The sequence below is a fragment of the Lycorma delicatula genome, chromosome 6 (assembly GCF_047948215.1).
Source record: "Lycorma delicatula isolate Av1 chromosome 6, ASM4794821v1, whole genome shotgun sequence".
Classification (NCBI taxonomy): Eukaryota; Metazoa; Arthropoda; class Insecta; order Hemiptera; family Fulgoridae; genus Lycorma; species Lycorma delicatula.
Window position 1 is genome coordinate 158,575,629 of NC_134460.1, and position 14,979 is coordinate 158,590,607.

At 29.0% G+C, this 14,979-nt stretch overlaps 1 long non-coding RNA gene across 2 annotated transcripts in view; it reads right to left on the reverse strand.

Annotated features, from left to right (window-relative positions):
• LOC142326421 (uncharacterized) overlaps positions 1 to 14,768 on the reverse strand; it is a 32,686-nt gene extending 17,918 nt beyond the window's left edge. For both annotated transcript variants that reach the window (XR_012756780.1, XR_012756779.1), the window contains exons 1-2: positions 14,138 to 14,768; positions 5,780 to 5,907 (exon numbers count right to left, since the gene is read on the reverse strand). This is a non-coding gene — a long non-coding RNA (uncharacterized LOC142326421). The remainder of the gene's footprint in view (positions 1 to 5,779; positions 5,908 to 14,137) is intronic.
• Positions 14,769 to 14,979: the final 211 nt, after the last annotated feature.

The window sequence follows — 14,979 nt, forward strand, 5'->3', positions numbered from 1 at the left end:
ACCATTTGCTCGCTAGGCGTCAACAGTAGAGAAAATGGCGGCCACGGGAAGCAAGAAGTTGTTTTGTGTGTTAGAATTTCACTTGTCAAAGTCAGTAATTTCTGTGCAATGTGCGTTTTGGTTAAAATTTCATAAGGAGCCACCAAGTGACAATTCAATTCGTGCATGGTATAAACAATTCAGTGAAACCGGTTGCTTGTGCAAGTGAAAATCAACCGGTCGTCCATCAACCTCAGAAGTCAATGTCGAACGTGTGCGTGCAAGTTTCATTTGCAGCCTGTCAAAATCGACTGCGGCTGCAAGCAGAGAATTAGGAATTCCGAAAACAACAGTGTGGAGAGTTCTCCGTAAATTTTTATTACGCAAACTGTACCGTCTTCAATTAATCCAGCATCTTTCTGATGGAGATAAAACACATAGGCTCGATTTTTGTTTCCAGTTACAGGAAAAGATGTTGTTAGATGAAGGTTTTGTAAAGAAGATAATTTTCAGCGATGAAGCTACTTTCCATATTAGCGGCAAAGTAAACGGTCATAACGTGGGAGTTTGGAGAACTGAAAACCCACACGCTTATGTGGAACCCATTCGGGATTCTCCAAAAGTAAACGTTTTTTGTGCGATCTCTCGTAAGGCAGTGTATGGGCCATTCTTTTTTATGGAAACGACAGTAACCATCATAATATACCTGGATATGTTACAATTATGGCTTATGCCTCAGCTACTCAACGACTTCATTTTCCAGCCAGATGGTTATCCTGCCCGTTTTCATAACGAGGCTCAACAGTACCTTAACACAACATTACCTCGCCACTGGATAGGACGTGCGTCTGAACACCAACACATTATGCTGTGGCCACCAAGATCACCAGACCTCACGCCATGTGATTTCTTTCTTGGAGTTACATGAAAGATAAGGTGTTTATCCTGCCGATGCCGCACGATATCGCCGAGTTAAAGGATTGCATAATCAATGCAATCAACTCTATCGAAAATGATATGTTAGAACAAGTTTGGCAAGAGCTAGACTTTCGTGTTGACATGTGCCTTGTCACCAGAGAAGCACATATCGAACATTTATAGATTTTAATAAAAACTGTTTGAGTCCACGCATCACCTCGTACAACTTTCATTTAGGATAGTGAAATACTTTTTTTGTACTGAATTTTTGTAACTCATAAGAACATTATGAAACACCCTGTATAAATTCTCATTTTTAAATAAAAAAAATACATTTCTGTCAGTCTATGTTTTTAGGTAATCCACGAATAAGTACGCCGGTGGTGAAGATAGTTTTGAAAAAGGTTTCTGAAAGCAGTATGATGTTATGTGATAAGAAAGGCAAACATGCACCATCGAATAAAATACCACAAACTATATTATTGAAGCAATAAAAGCTCATAAGACAAATACTCAGCTTACGAGAGCTATTATAGTCAAGATAGAATACAAAAAAAATATCATGGGTGTGGATTAAATATATATATATAGTGGTTTTTCTAATACATATGAGTGTGATCAAAATGCAAATCAAGTAATGAGGTGGCAAAAGAATGGCTTTCCCTTAAAGTTTTTAACAAAGAGTATAATTCGTCAATTAAAGAGACCACTGGTAGAAAGAGCTTCTTTGTTACAAAAGAAAAACACTCATTTGGACGAGGCTGATAAATGCTACAAACTGAGAGCTAAAGACAGGAATTGATGGAAAAAGGCCAGGAAGCCAACTTTTAATGGTGGATATACAGAAACTCTTGCCTATCCCGTTCCTTTATGACAAACAATCAATTTATCTCATAAAGCTATGGACATTAAATTTCACAATGATGATCCAAAAACAACAGATTCATTTTTCACGATTATGATGAAACCACTAGAGGGTGTAGAGGAAATGAAATATCATCATGCTTCTTAAAATGTGCAGGGAAATAGTTGCAAGATCATATAAATGAACTTAATATCTGGTCTGACAAATAATTGTTCGAGCCAAAATAAAAAACATGATGTGATTATAATGTACATGTAATTAATAGAAAAATTTACAAATTTACAAGTTATCAACCACAAATAATTGTTGCCTAGGTACACTCGTGCAAAAGTGAATACAATCACAGCATAATCAAAAAGAAGAAAAAAACAATTAAAACCGAGGAAATAACATGCTCTGATTGGGGAAAATTTTTAAAGAAAGTGGAAAGAATATCCACATTGAAAGAATGGCTGTAGTTGATTTTAAAGATTTTAATTCTTTATTACACAAGGATGAAAATTGTAATTTAATAAAAAAAATATAAAATACTGTATTTAAATAAAAAGTATTATACTAAATGTTATCAAAAAATGCTGCTATTCACCTTTCAGATATTTCTACAAATTAACAATCAAATAATTTATTAAAACTCTTGCGGTAATTCTCATGATTTTGTTTTTTCTAATCTTACAGACATTGGTGTTAACATTGCTTATGGTGAAATTATTTATCATAATAAACATCATTTACCTTAGAGATAACGTTACCTACAATTTTGAATTCTAATCTTATAACTCATAAATTCTTACCGGATATAAAAATATTAATTTTGTAACATTCAGCATTTACTAAATGAGAGTTTGATTGTAAATAGTATTTATTTATTTTTTGTACTGCCACGTATATATCAAAGAACTTTAAAGAATATACATTTCATGAAATGTATGTAGATAACCCTGTGTCCATTAATTAATTTCAAATCCGCTCCTTGTTATTTTATTACTAAAATAATAGATAAAATATTCGGATGAAAAATCAATTTACCTAATAAGTATATTATAAAAAATGTATATTATACAAATTAAATAGTTTTAATAGTAAATGAAAGTACAAGACATAACTAACATGTACCCTAGTATCCGTATAGATCAAAATATATGTATAATAAGAAATATACTGAAAATTAATAAAGACCCTGAAATTTATAGATGATATTATAAACAACATTAGAAATATATGTAAACAAAATTATTTTGGGTTTAACAACAAATTTTTACATACACGATAATACTTTTACCCATGGGATTTCCATCGTTGGCCGTTATGGCCAAAATTTATTTACAGAATTTGAGAGTAGAATAGTATATGGTATTACCCACATTTATAAAATTTAATCGCGGGTTTGATATGTAGATGGTATTTATATTTTGGTACTCTATGAACCTATTACAAATAATAAACAATTAATAATTTTTAAAAACTTTATTCTTATCATAATAATTTAAAATTTACATTCGAAACTGACAAATATAGAGAAATATTTTTTTTTAGACGTTGACATAGAAATTAGTAAAAGTAATAAAATTATAACACATGTATATAGGAAACCAACAACTAATAAAATAACTATTAACACAAATTCAAATCATCCTTGGGCGCACAAAATTAATAATAAATTTACAAACATGATAAATAGAGCAATACATTACCCACATAATAATTTTAAAAAAACTAGATTAAAGTTATTACAATAAAAAATGGATATAACATGTCATTAATTGATAATAGTTATAAAAAGCAAAATTTAAAATCTAATAAAACAATGTTGATACCTATAAAAATAATAAAAGTGTTGATGAAAATATTTGTATAAAATATTGCTACTCTAACAACAATATTGAAAATTTGGTTAATGTCTAAAATGATAAAAAAATAAAATAGCTTATAGACCGTACAATCGCATAATAAATGATTTAAAAATCCATAATAATGATCTCAATAGCTTGTGTGGTATCTATAAAATAACATGCAATGATTGTAACAAAATTTATATTGGAAAAACTAGTAGATCCTTTAGGGAAAGGTTTGCAGAACATTTTAGTTCTTATAAAAAAAACAAGTTAGGTTTCTCTAATCTTGCTAATCAATATTAATCTTAATTAATAAATGGTTTGCTTAATGTACAGACAGAATTTGATAATAAGTTTCTTATCAAAACTGCCTTGGATAACCGCACATTTATATCATTTAAATAAAAATTTAACATATTTTAGTACAGAGTTGTATGTGTGACTAGTCACATGTAATAAAAATTTTTATTCATTTTAATTATTATGACTGCATGTTTTTATATATTTACAACTATAAGTTTTAAATTTTAATGTGCGATTTTTAAAAAGAATATGTTTTATTAACTGATGATGAGGGAAACCCTCGAAAGCGCTTTTATATAATAACAACATGCTTAAGGTGAGGCATTATGAATTCTGTACTCTTGGTGGTAAACTTTTTATACTTTTGTCTTTGACATAATCAGTACAGAGGGGAAATATAGACAAATACAATAACAAAAAAAAAAAACTGATTTTTCTAAGTTTATATATATATATATATATATATATATATATACACACATACATACACACATGTTGTTTGTCTGTTGTTAATGTATCATGCAAGAACCAACTGACCAATTACTTTCAAATTTGCAGGATACATTCATCTTATCCCAGAGAAGCTATTAAACCATCACCCGAGGCCCTAACTCCCTTGTAAGTTAAGATAACTTAACTTCGCCCCCAAGGTGGGTGAAGTTATGAATTAAAGATACTCGTTAAGGAAAAAATAGACTAATCCTTTTACTTCATTATTATATTTCTGCACCTTGCAAAAAAATAAGAATTTTTCATCGTCAAAGGTGTGTGTACTTTATTTACCATAGTTCCCATTATTCTACCTTTTGTAATTTAGTTCCTTTTTCAGATTTCTGTAATGCCTGAATACTGTAACTATTATTTATCAGTATTATTCTCATAACAATGAGAATAACATACAGTGCGGGAGTCTAGGATATGGAGTCGTCTGGTGAGATGGAAATGGCAACCGAAGCAAAATCTGCAGGTGTCCAGGACACCAGTCCCCCTGGAAAATTGGGAATGGCAATCGAAGCGATGTCTGCAGCCATGGGGTAGACCTTGAGGTGCCTCTGAGTTGGCTCTGGGATTCTCGCATGGGCTGACCTGAGCCTCGAATGATCCAGGTTCTGGTTAGACAGCTAGTGTTTTATAAGAGACCTAACATGTGTTTAATCCCTTTGGGCAACCAAGTTACAGGGTTACAAAAATTAGAAAAAGTTTTAAATGATTATTTTTGAATATACACTTTTAATAACATTATAATACTGTACAAATATAAAACCCTCTGCGTTACTATCATATTTTTGAAATTGCACTATCAATAACTGAGGGCAAACATTCACAACAAAAAACTGAAATTATTGACAACATTTTGCATCAGGTGACTCTAGTATGATTTATTTAGCATTGCTGCATCAGCTCCACAGAGCAGCTTATAACTTATATCATTACTCATAACTTATCATAAGTTAGCTCATAACTTAAAATATCATTTTATTTTCATTTCAATAATAAAATTGTATGTCACAAATCTGTTGAATCTGCATCAGGTTAGGTTTTTATTACTAACTTGATAAATATTCAAATATGACAAGTGATTACAAATAACAACCGTTTACCCAGAGCTTATTAAAATGAGAACTCTATCAAAAAGTTAAAATACACGCATTTCAGAAATCACTGAAGTTTAAAAACAACACTTTTGCCCTCAAACGTTAACCGTTTATCATTCACACACAACTTAATAAGTCGATATTAATTAAATAGAAAGAGAATTAAAAACAATTTTTTTTATAATTTTATAACAGAACACACGCGTGCGCGCATACATACACAGAAATGAAATTAACAAGAGATTAACCCATGTTTGTCATAATATCCAATAATTATAAATTCTTACATGACCCGATAAAATTCCATCTCTTCTTCTGTCTTCACAGTGTGTAAATCAATTATTTCAAATTCACTGGTTTTCATGTTAAGATTAATCTGCGGCGAAACTTCATCATTAAATGAGATCTCAGACTCCTTTAAATAAGATAAAAGAAAAAAACCTTATAAAAATGTGAAAAACTAATTATTATTCGACAAATAATCTCTTTTTATTCTGACTGGAACTTAATAATACCATTATATAATTATATTATGTCATCGTAAAATAAATTAGTAATAATAAAATAAATTATAACATAAAAAAAGATGTGATTAAAGTCTATACAAATTGTTTATAAAAACACATGAAATAAAGTTAAGGTAAATATTTAAAAATAAAGTCACAAAAAGATAATTCACAATTTAGAGGGCACTACTGAAAATTAAATACATGTTGATTGGAATCCAGATAAATTGAGCTTTTTTTAATTAGTATTATTTAAAAATTCATAAACAACGGAAAGTTGTTTCCATAAAAAAATTTTTTAATTGTATTTTAAATAAATTGGTGGGAGATTTTTCAAATGATTCAGGAATTCAGAAGCACACAAAGGCCCTTTTCTTGTAATCTGAAGTACCGTGTCAAGTTACGTGAAAACAGTACTGTGTATGGTTCAGTTTAGGTGGATATTGTTATTTTTTTAAGAATAAGTGACAATTGTTTTTAGTAAAGATTGCACATCCATAAATATAAACAAGGATATTTAATTTCACTTATAAACACCAGTTAATGATCAGACAGCCCAATTTTCTATCTTAAAAACTCAATCTGACTTTGAGGGAGTGCCAAATTTGATATTAGACTTTATAGAGGAAATATGTAGACATAATAAACATTTCCTACAAACTTCATACTTCCTATTGGACACTAGTGACCAAATGATCACTCGTACTAGTGCATTAAAAAATTCAATATTCTAGATTTTGTAATATCAAAAAGATACAAGAATATGAAGATGATCTAAATAATGATTATATTGTACACTATTATGCTTTATATATTGTATAAATTGGAGTAAAATGAATATTGTTATATCTCTTATGTTGTTAACACTATTTTGTAACAATATGAAATAATGCTAAATAATCTTAGTATTAATATTATAACTATAATTGAAATTATAGATTTACCCTTAATATGTTTGCCTTCCTTAGTTTTGATTAGCTCTGTTACAAGATTTTATACAAAAAACCAAAATATTATTAAGATTAGATTAAAAAATTAACTAATTATGTATAATTTACACAGGATGTCAACAACGTGTTTAAAATAGTAATTCTTATACATTATTTGTCATTATCCACTCATCTATTTCATTAAGGAGTTTTTTGTTCACTCTACTATATATAAATTTATCAGGAATAAGATTTATTAGTTTAGAAGAAATATACATGAAATGTCTTCTGTAGACATTTTTTGTTTTTTGTTTTTTTACGGTGAGAAAAATATACATAGGAGATGCATATTTACATCCTTCAATCGTCATCATCATGTCAACTTAGTTCACCATAGCCCAATTAAATGATGATGATGTGTGTGACATTTAAACAAAAGGTACTCTTGTACAGACTCAGACCGACCATTCCTGAAACGTGCGGTTGGGTGAACCCCAACAACCAAAGTACACCAATATCCACTCTTTAGTTTTAAATTCATATAAAAAGATGTAACTTTTATTTTACTAGGATTTGAACCTGAGAACCTTCAACTTCAAAAATAACTGTTAAACAACTGATTTGCAACAAGTTAACCACTAGACCAGCCTGGTGAGCTATATATATAACAAAAAAAAAAAAATAATCACAAACACAGTAACAGAAACCTTAAAAACTAATTCTAAAATTCAACTTTGAACGGATCCTGCATCATCAGTCAGTGCAAAATTCTAAAATTACATCAAACAAAATACAAATAAAAACAAAAATTTAGAAAATATAAGCCCTAATAATGGCAAAACTTGAACAACAAATGGAATGATTATCATTCCAGTTGACCTCAAGTTATGTTGTTCAAGTTTTGTCGTTACTGGGGTTTTTGTTTTCTAAATTTTAATTTATTAATTTTTGTTTTTGTTTGATATATTTTTGGAATTTTATACAGACTGATAATGGAAGTCAACTTTGATGTTAGGTTTTTAGGTTTCTGTTGTTGTGTTTGGTGATTTTTTTTTAATTATTTGAGGTAATTTGACACAGTGGTCACTATGCTGATGATTAATTAAAATAATAGTAATAATGATGATGAAAACAATAACAATAAAAATAATGGTAATAATAATGAAAATTTAGGGCTAATTTGACCACTGCAGTCGATGCCTACAAGATATAAGTGGGACAGCAATTTTCCAGATGTCCAACTAACAGCACTGCTTAAATCCACACTACAAAACTTAAAAAAACTAATGCATAATTTGAAAAATTTAAATACTACTCAAATAGATCTTTGCTTCAATAGGAATTTTTTTTATAGATCTTAATTTTACCGGGTTTTTTAAGTGATTTTTTTTTTTCAATTCATTTAGCAAAAACATATACGTATTTTAGTCTTTATAAAACTAATTATAAATATCTACACAGTGTATTTTTTTAACCGTATTACTGAACCTCTTTTTTCTTACATAGTACATATTTTCCGAATTTCTTTTTAATTTTATTAAAATACAATTATTTATTTTTTACATATTTTTCTTTTTACTTAGTGCCTTACCCACTAAACATTAGAATGATATTTGCAGTTAAATAAGACAACATTCTTTCAATTATCCAGATTTGGCCTTGTAAGGTCCATCTGGATAATCGGTGTTCATATGCAAAATCTAACACTCTTACCACTTCATTTTCAACTTTTAAATTTTCTGATTTAACTAAGTTGGTCTCTTCAATTGCTAAGGAACCTTTTTTGACATCACCAGTCATAATGTCAAACGGTTCCTCTTTCGGTTGTACTAAATTTATTTTCTGTTATAAAAAACAAAGAACAAAGTAAATATGTTTATGATTTATTGTACAATTTATAAAATAAAAATAATTTGTATCTCTAATTCACTTACAACATTAACAGTGCAGTCACAGTCAAATTATTATTATTAGGTAACTTTAATCGGCCAGGTTTTATATGGGAAAAACTTAGAAAATGTTTCTTATACCAAATTTTATCATTCTAATTTAAATGTTGAAAATGCTGCTACTTTTCTTACATACAGATTTTTCTACAAATTGTAATCTTTTAAAATCAAATAATTTGTTAATTAATAATTAACAAATTCTCCTGATTCAGTATTTTCTAATCTTACACACATTAGTGTGTGTTATTGTTTATATATATATTGTTTATGGTGAAATTTTTCATAGCGATAAATATAATATACCTTTAGAGATAATGTTACCTACTAAAATTTTGAATTGTAATCTTATGTCTGATCAATACATACGAGATTATAAAAACATAAATTTTCTAAGATTCAACTTTTAATGAATGAGTTTGATTCTAAATAATATTTATTTACTTTTTATGTCGCCACATAAACTTGGAGCTTGTGTGTAGAACATGAAAATGCAATTTTGTAACATAAGAAAAATATCATGCCTGACTGGATTTTGATATAGATCATGATATAGAAATTTCTTCTGAGTAATTGCAACTATGTATTACAGTGGTCACTATGAAAGAAGGTGCTTGTATAAACTATTGCACCTCAGTAAAAAAAACTGAATTATTTTTGCGCTAATTAGATTCGACCGGTTTTAGTTACTGTCATTTGTTTGAAAATTAGGGGTATGAAAAGTAGATTATTTGAATTTTTTTTGAGGCCATCAACTTTGAATTTCTCTACAATCCAAACCAACAGAGATAAAAATTTTATACATTTGGAAGTAGATTAAACGATTGTTTCTCAATAATTTTAATTAAGATTTAGCCCACAACTATTACTATTTAAGCAGGTTGTTCAATAAAAAAACATCACATTTCGGTTAACATTAGGTGTATAAATTTCCATTTATATCAGGTATTAATTTTGTAGAATTTTTATTTGTAGAGTTGAATTAATAAACATTCTCGTTTTATGGTTAGGATCATAATAATCAATTTAAAACTGTGGCAATATATGAAGGACTGAAGAAGCAGTTTCAGTGAGCAGTTGTCTCAACGCTGATTACAGTGTATTAATATTATGTCATTGTATATTAGTATAAATTAATTGCAATGCCAGTGTTCACTCTGATGAGTTCATTAAGCCCTTAGCTGTGGTATCTAACAAAGTGGTATCTAACAATTTTATTTCCATATGTTCAGTTCATACTGGTTTGTTAGCAAGATTATTTAACGGTGCCACGTTACATTAGACAGTTTAGAATAGTACATTAATTTACATTTTTTTATCGGGTTATAAGTAATTTTTCTGTAACTATCTTAAGTTTAATATGAATGAGATGGAAACACAGTTTCCCAATCAACATGGCTGTACAATTAAGGGCGGTTCCAGAATGTAATCTACAATGAATATAAATTTCTTCAAAAGCTATCTGACTTTGAATTCTGTAGCACGATTTACTTTGATGAAGTTCATGAATTCACTGCTAAAACATGCGGCATTAGTTGGAGGTCGCTACAAAGGATATGTAGGACAGCTAAGGAGTGCGACAGTAACAACAGTAGCGTTCAGTTTGAGATGCCAGAGAAAAATAGGACACGGAATGCAAATCTGTCACTGAACGATTTCAACTATCATGTATTGCGCACACAATCATATATCAGTAACTACCCGTACCATTCAGAATGAAATCCCTACCATTAAGAAGTTCAAAGATGAAATATGGTAAAAACTGGATATAAATCTACCATCTATGACCGTTATAATATTGTAAAAAAATTTGGTTTTTGTTATAAAAAAACTGAAGATGGTCAATGTTTCTTGATGGAATAAATTGATATTGCATTAAAAAGAATTTAATTTTTAAACATATTTTACAAATTAAAAGCGTCATGTGATGATCGACGTATATTTTACACAGATGAGACATGGGTTAATGAAAATCATTCTCATAAATATTGCAAGATTCAAAGAAAAATACGATACTAAAATTAAATCCTCATCAGAAAGACAGTCGTTTAATACTATGTCGTGTAGGTTCGGCTAAAGAAAGGGTTCATTAAAGAAAGTATTAGCAGTAATTCTTATGATTATCATTCAAAAATGAAACGAAACAGTTTCAATATTTGGTTTACAAATGTGTTTTTTTAAAATTACTTACAAGAAGGGAATGTAATAATAATAATATATAACACAACTTATCACACCCTTTTGCGGTAAATAAAGTTACTACCAACAGCTGGAGGAAAGCTGAAATTCAACAGTAGCTTCACAAAAAAGTGGTTGCTTGCAACCACTTTTTTTATTAGTCTGATAAAACTGTGTGAAAGGCAATATTAAACCATGCCTACATGTAGCTGATTATTATAGCAACAGGACACACGCCAAGCATTGGTTGCGGCTGTACTTTTTGAATGAACTTTTCATACCTTTGCGACCTCAATTAAAACCTTAATATTAAATACATTATATTCAAAATATCGTCATCTTATTCAAATTGTTTCAATGATTACAACAATGTGTTTTTTCCATAAAATATTCGCTGAAACTAAAGGCAGGCTGTCTCATAAAAAAACACTCTGCATGCTTACATAATACTAGATTTGGGATAAATCCTAATTATAATTATTGAGAAACAATCATTTAACCTACCTCCAAAAGCAGAAGGCTTTTATCTACATCGGGTTTAATTTTATATCAATCAAAGTTGACATTCTCAAAAAAAAAATGCAAAAAATTTTGAGTTTTCCGTTTCTCACACCCTTAATTTTCAAACCAATGACTAACTAAAATCGGCCAAATCCAGTTGGCAAAAAAAAAACTGCAGTTTCTAATTTTTTTAACTGAAATACAACAGTTTAAACTCAAGTGCCATCTTTCATGGCAACCACTATAATAATATTGTTGAAAGTCATGTACCAAAATTAATTGCAAAAAAAAAATGTACTTTTGTAGTGAAATTATTATCACAATTACTAATAACAAAATGTTCTATAAGCTTCAAAAACAATATAGATCTACTTATTATTACGAATTATTTAAGAACAAAGTGTATGCAATACTCAGTCATAAAGAGTTGTTATTAAATTACACTGTTAAAAGTTGAGGATCTTTAATCTGATGCTTCCAAAGATTTTTTAAATTTGTTAATAAAAATGACAACAGTAGATCTTGTCCATCTTGTATTCTTTATGAAATGAGTATGGGCACTGATATCGTAGAACTTCGCTAAAAAATTTGGGAGTGTCTATATTAACAATGATTTTTCTTTAACTGAAATTACATTTAGTTGTAATGATTGCTGCAGTTAACTCAAAATGATGTTGAAGAGGCCATTTGACTTAATGCTAACTCTTTGACAAGCACAGAATATATTCATCCTCTTTTAGGGAAGAAATGCTCTGCCTTTTTTATACAGTTCTTAACTAAGCTCTTCAATCATTCTTTAAATAGTCTTCTACATCCTAGTGTTACAAAAATTTGTTACATATGTCGATTATTTAAAAATGGTGACATTCAGATATCAATAATTACTGCCCTTGACAAATACAATTTTTTTGCAAAGATCTTAGGTAAGTTAATTTATAAGAAAATCAACTTACATAAAAAAAAATTTATATAGTTCCAGCACAACATGGTTTTTTGGAAGGTAAATCTACTTGAACAAACTTGTATGTACATACGGAAGATACTGTTGATGCACTAAATGATGGTAATTATCTTGATCAATTTATACCGATTTTTATTGTGCGTTTGCTGTAGTTAATATCAAATTACCTATTAAAAAACTTGCTGCGTGTCAATTTAATAATATAAATTGTTGTCTTTGATACATTCACTTCGTACAGAATTCCCTACATTAAAATTGATAATTTTATCTCTAAGCCTATTTATGTTAGATATGGAGTAAGGCAAAGCATGCATTTATTATTAGGTTTTCCAATTTTTGTAGTATTTATAGATAACAGTTTATTCATACCCTATCACTCTTTTTTATTTTTCACAGATAACATGAAATTGTTTAAGCCTATTACAAAACTAGTTTACATTCAATTAACTTCCAACTGACTTGAACTTTGTGAAAAAATGATGCGACAAATAGTATTTCTTCTAACTTACAAAAATTAATTTCATATTCAATCTTGAAGGTTTGCAGATAATGATATAAATGTGAAACTGAATAATATAAAATAATACTGCAATACAAACGATATCTTCTATTAAAAACTTGGCTGTATGTTTTGATAGCAAATTATCCTCCAGTGAATAAACTTGTTATACTGTATCTTCACTAAAAATGGTAAATTTTATCAAGATTTTCTCTACAAATTACAGAAATACTAACTCTGCAGAATTTTAGTCATACACTTATACAGTATTAAATTATGGTTCTGTTGTTTGGCGACCTTTTGCTGACTTGCAATTAAAACTACTAGAAAGACCACATAGAATCTTTCTTAGATATGCCGCATATAAAATCTGTGATTCTATGTTCTTTACCGATCATCATAGCTTTATTCGTATTTTTAATTTGTTAAAAATACCAAGAATTGAATCATCTCTGACGAGGACAGATTTAATATTTGCTAATAAAATTTTTAGTAATTACGTTGACTCCCATAATTTATTGCAGCTTTTTGACTTGCATTACCTAACTTACCTCTAACTTGCATTACCTATTACCTCTAACTTATGAATGATAATTTTGTTAAGTATGTATGTTATTTTTAATATGATTTTGTATTGATGGATTTTGTGGCTGTCTTCAATTAAGTAAATAAGTACACTTTAAAATTTACCATAATTACCAAACTTTAAAAACTTACCAAATACCAATCACCCAGCTTTTTCTTTAGGGTAAAAATAGAAAATTAGGTCATAACAACAAAGACAATTGCAAAATTCCAGCAAGTACTTTGAAATATATTAAACTACCAAACACCAAGGTAAGATTTCAAATTTCAAAATCTAGCAACATGAACTGAAAAATCAAAAAAAAAAAATTATATGAAAATGGATAAATCAGCCAGAAATTAAACAATGTAGAAGGTGATAGCTTGACTGCAACAGAATTATGAAAAGAATCATGAAAACAACGAAGTAAAAACTGAAGAACTTGCTAGAAGAAATATGGAAAACTGAAAAAATTCTACAAGACCAGAAAATGCACTAAATCCGCTACACAAATAAGATGAAACAGAAGTAAATAACGACATAGGGATTTCCCCTCTTACCTTTTTGACAAATAAAATTCTTTGAAAAGCACTTCAAAATAGAATTGAATTAATCGTAGAATTAACATCTGGGAAAATACGAAGCTCAACAAAATCTCATTTATATTCTATTAACTTAAATTAGTATGGGATAAAATTACTAACATAGTTACATAAACGAAAGTGAACACCAACACATATATATATAATACTAATATTTTAATATCTATTAAATCACTCCGTAAAAAGCTATAAGACAAAATGTACATGATATTAATCGATCAGTGATGCCAACAAATGCAATTGTATACTTCAGTACATACGATATCTTGTTATAATAATGGAAAATACGCAAATCACTAAACCCGACCATAAATAAAACAAAAATTAAAACCTATAACCGACATTAAAAGAAAACCCCTGAAACACGCCCAATTATATTAGTTGTTTTATTTTTTTTAGTGCCGGATCTCAGTCTAAACTCTTGAGGTTGCATACATCAAACTTTTATTCCAAGGGTAGATGTGGTATATTCTTTCACATAATTTAATGCTCATTAGACAGCAAAAGTATTTCTGTACGATGTATTTGTTTTATTCAAACCTCCATAAAGGAATAAGAACAAAAATAATCTTTGAGAATACATTTTGTATTTAACTTCATTCATTTAACTCTTACACGCTGAAACTGCACGAACGGTTAGCACTAACCTTCCTGTAGGGAAGTCGACGGTTCAAGGTCTGGCAAAACAGATTATATTAATTTTAATATTAACAGCTCTTCGATACGGTTTCTTATCCTTCATACAGAAATGAACGGGTCTATATGACTAATTGTTTTAAATCATTTTAAAGGCGATCGAT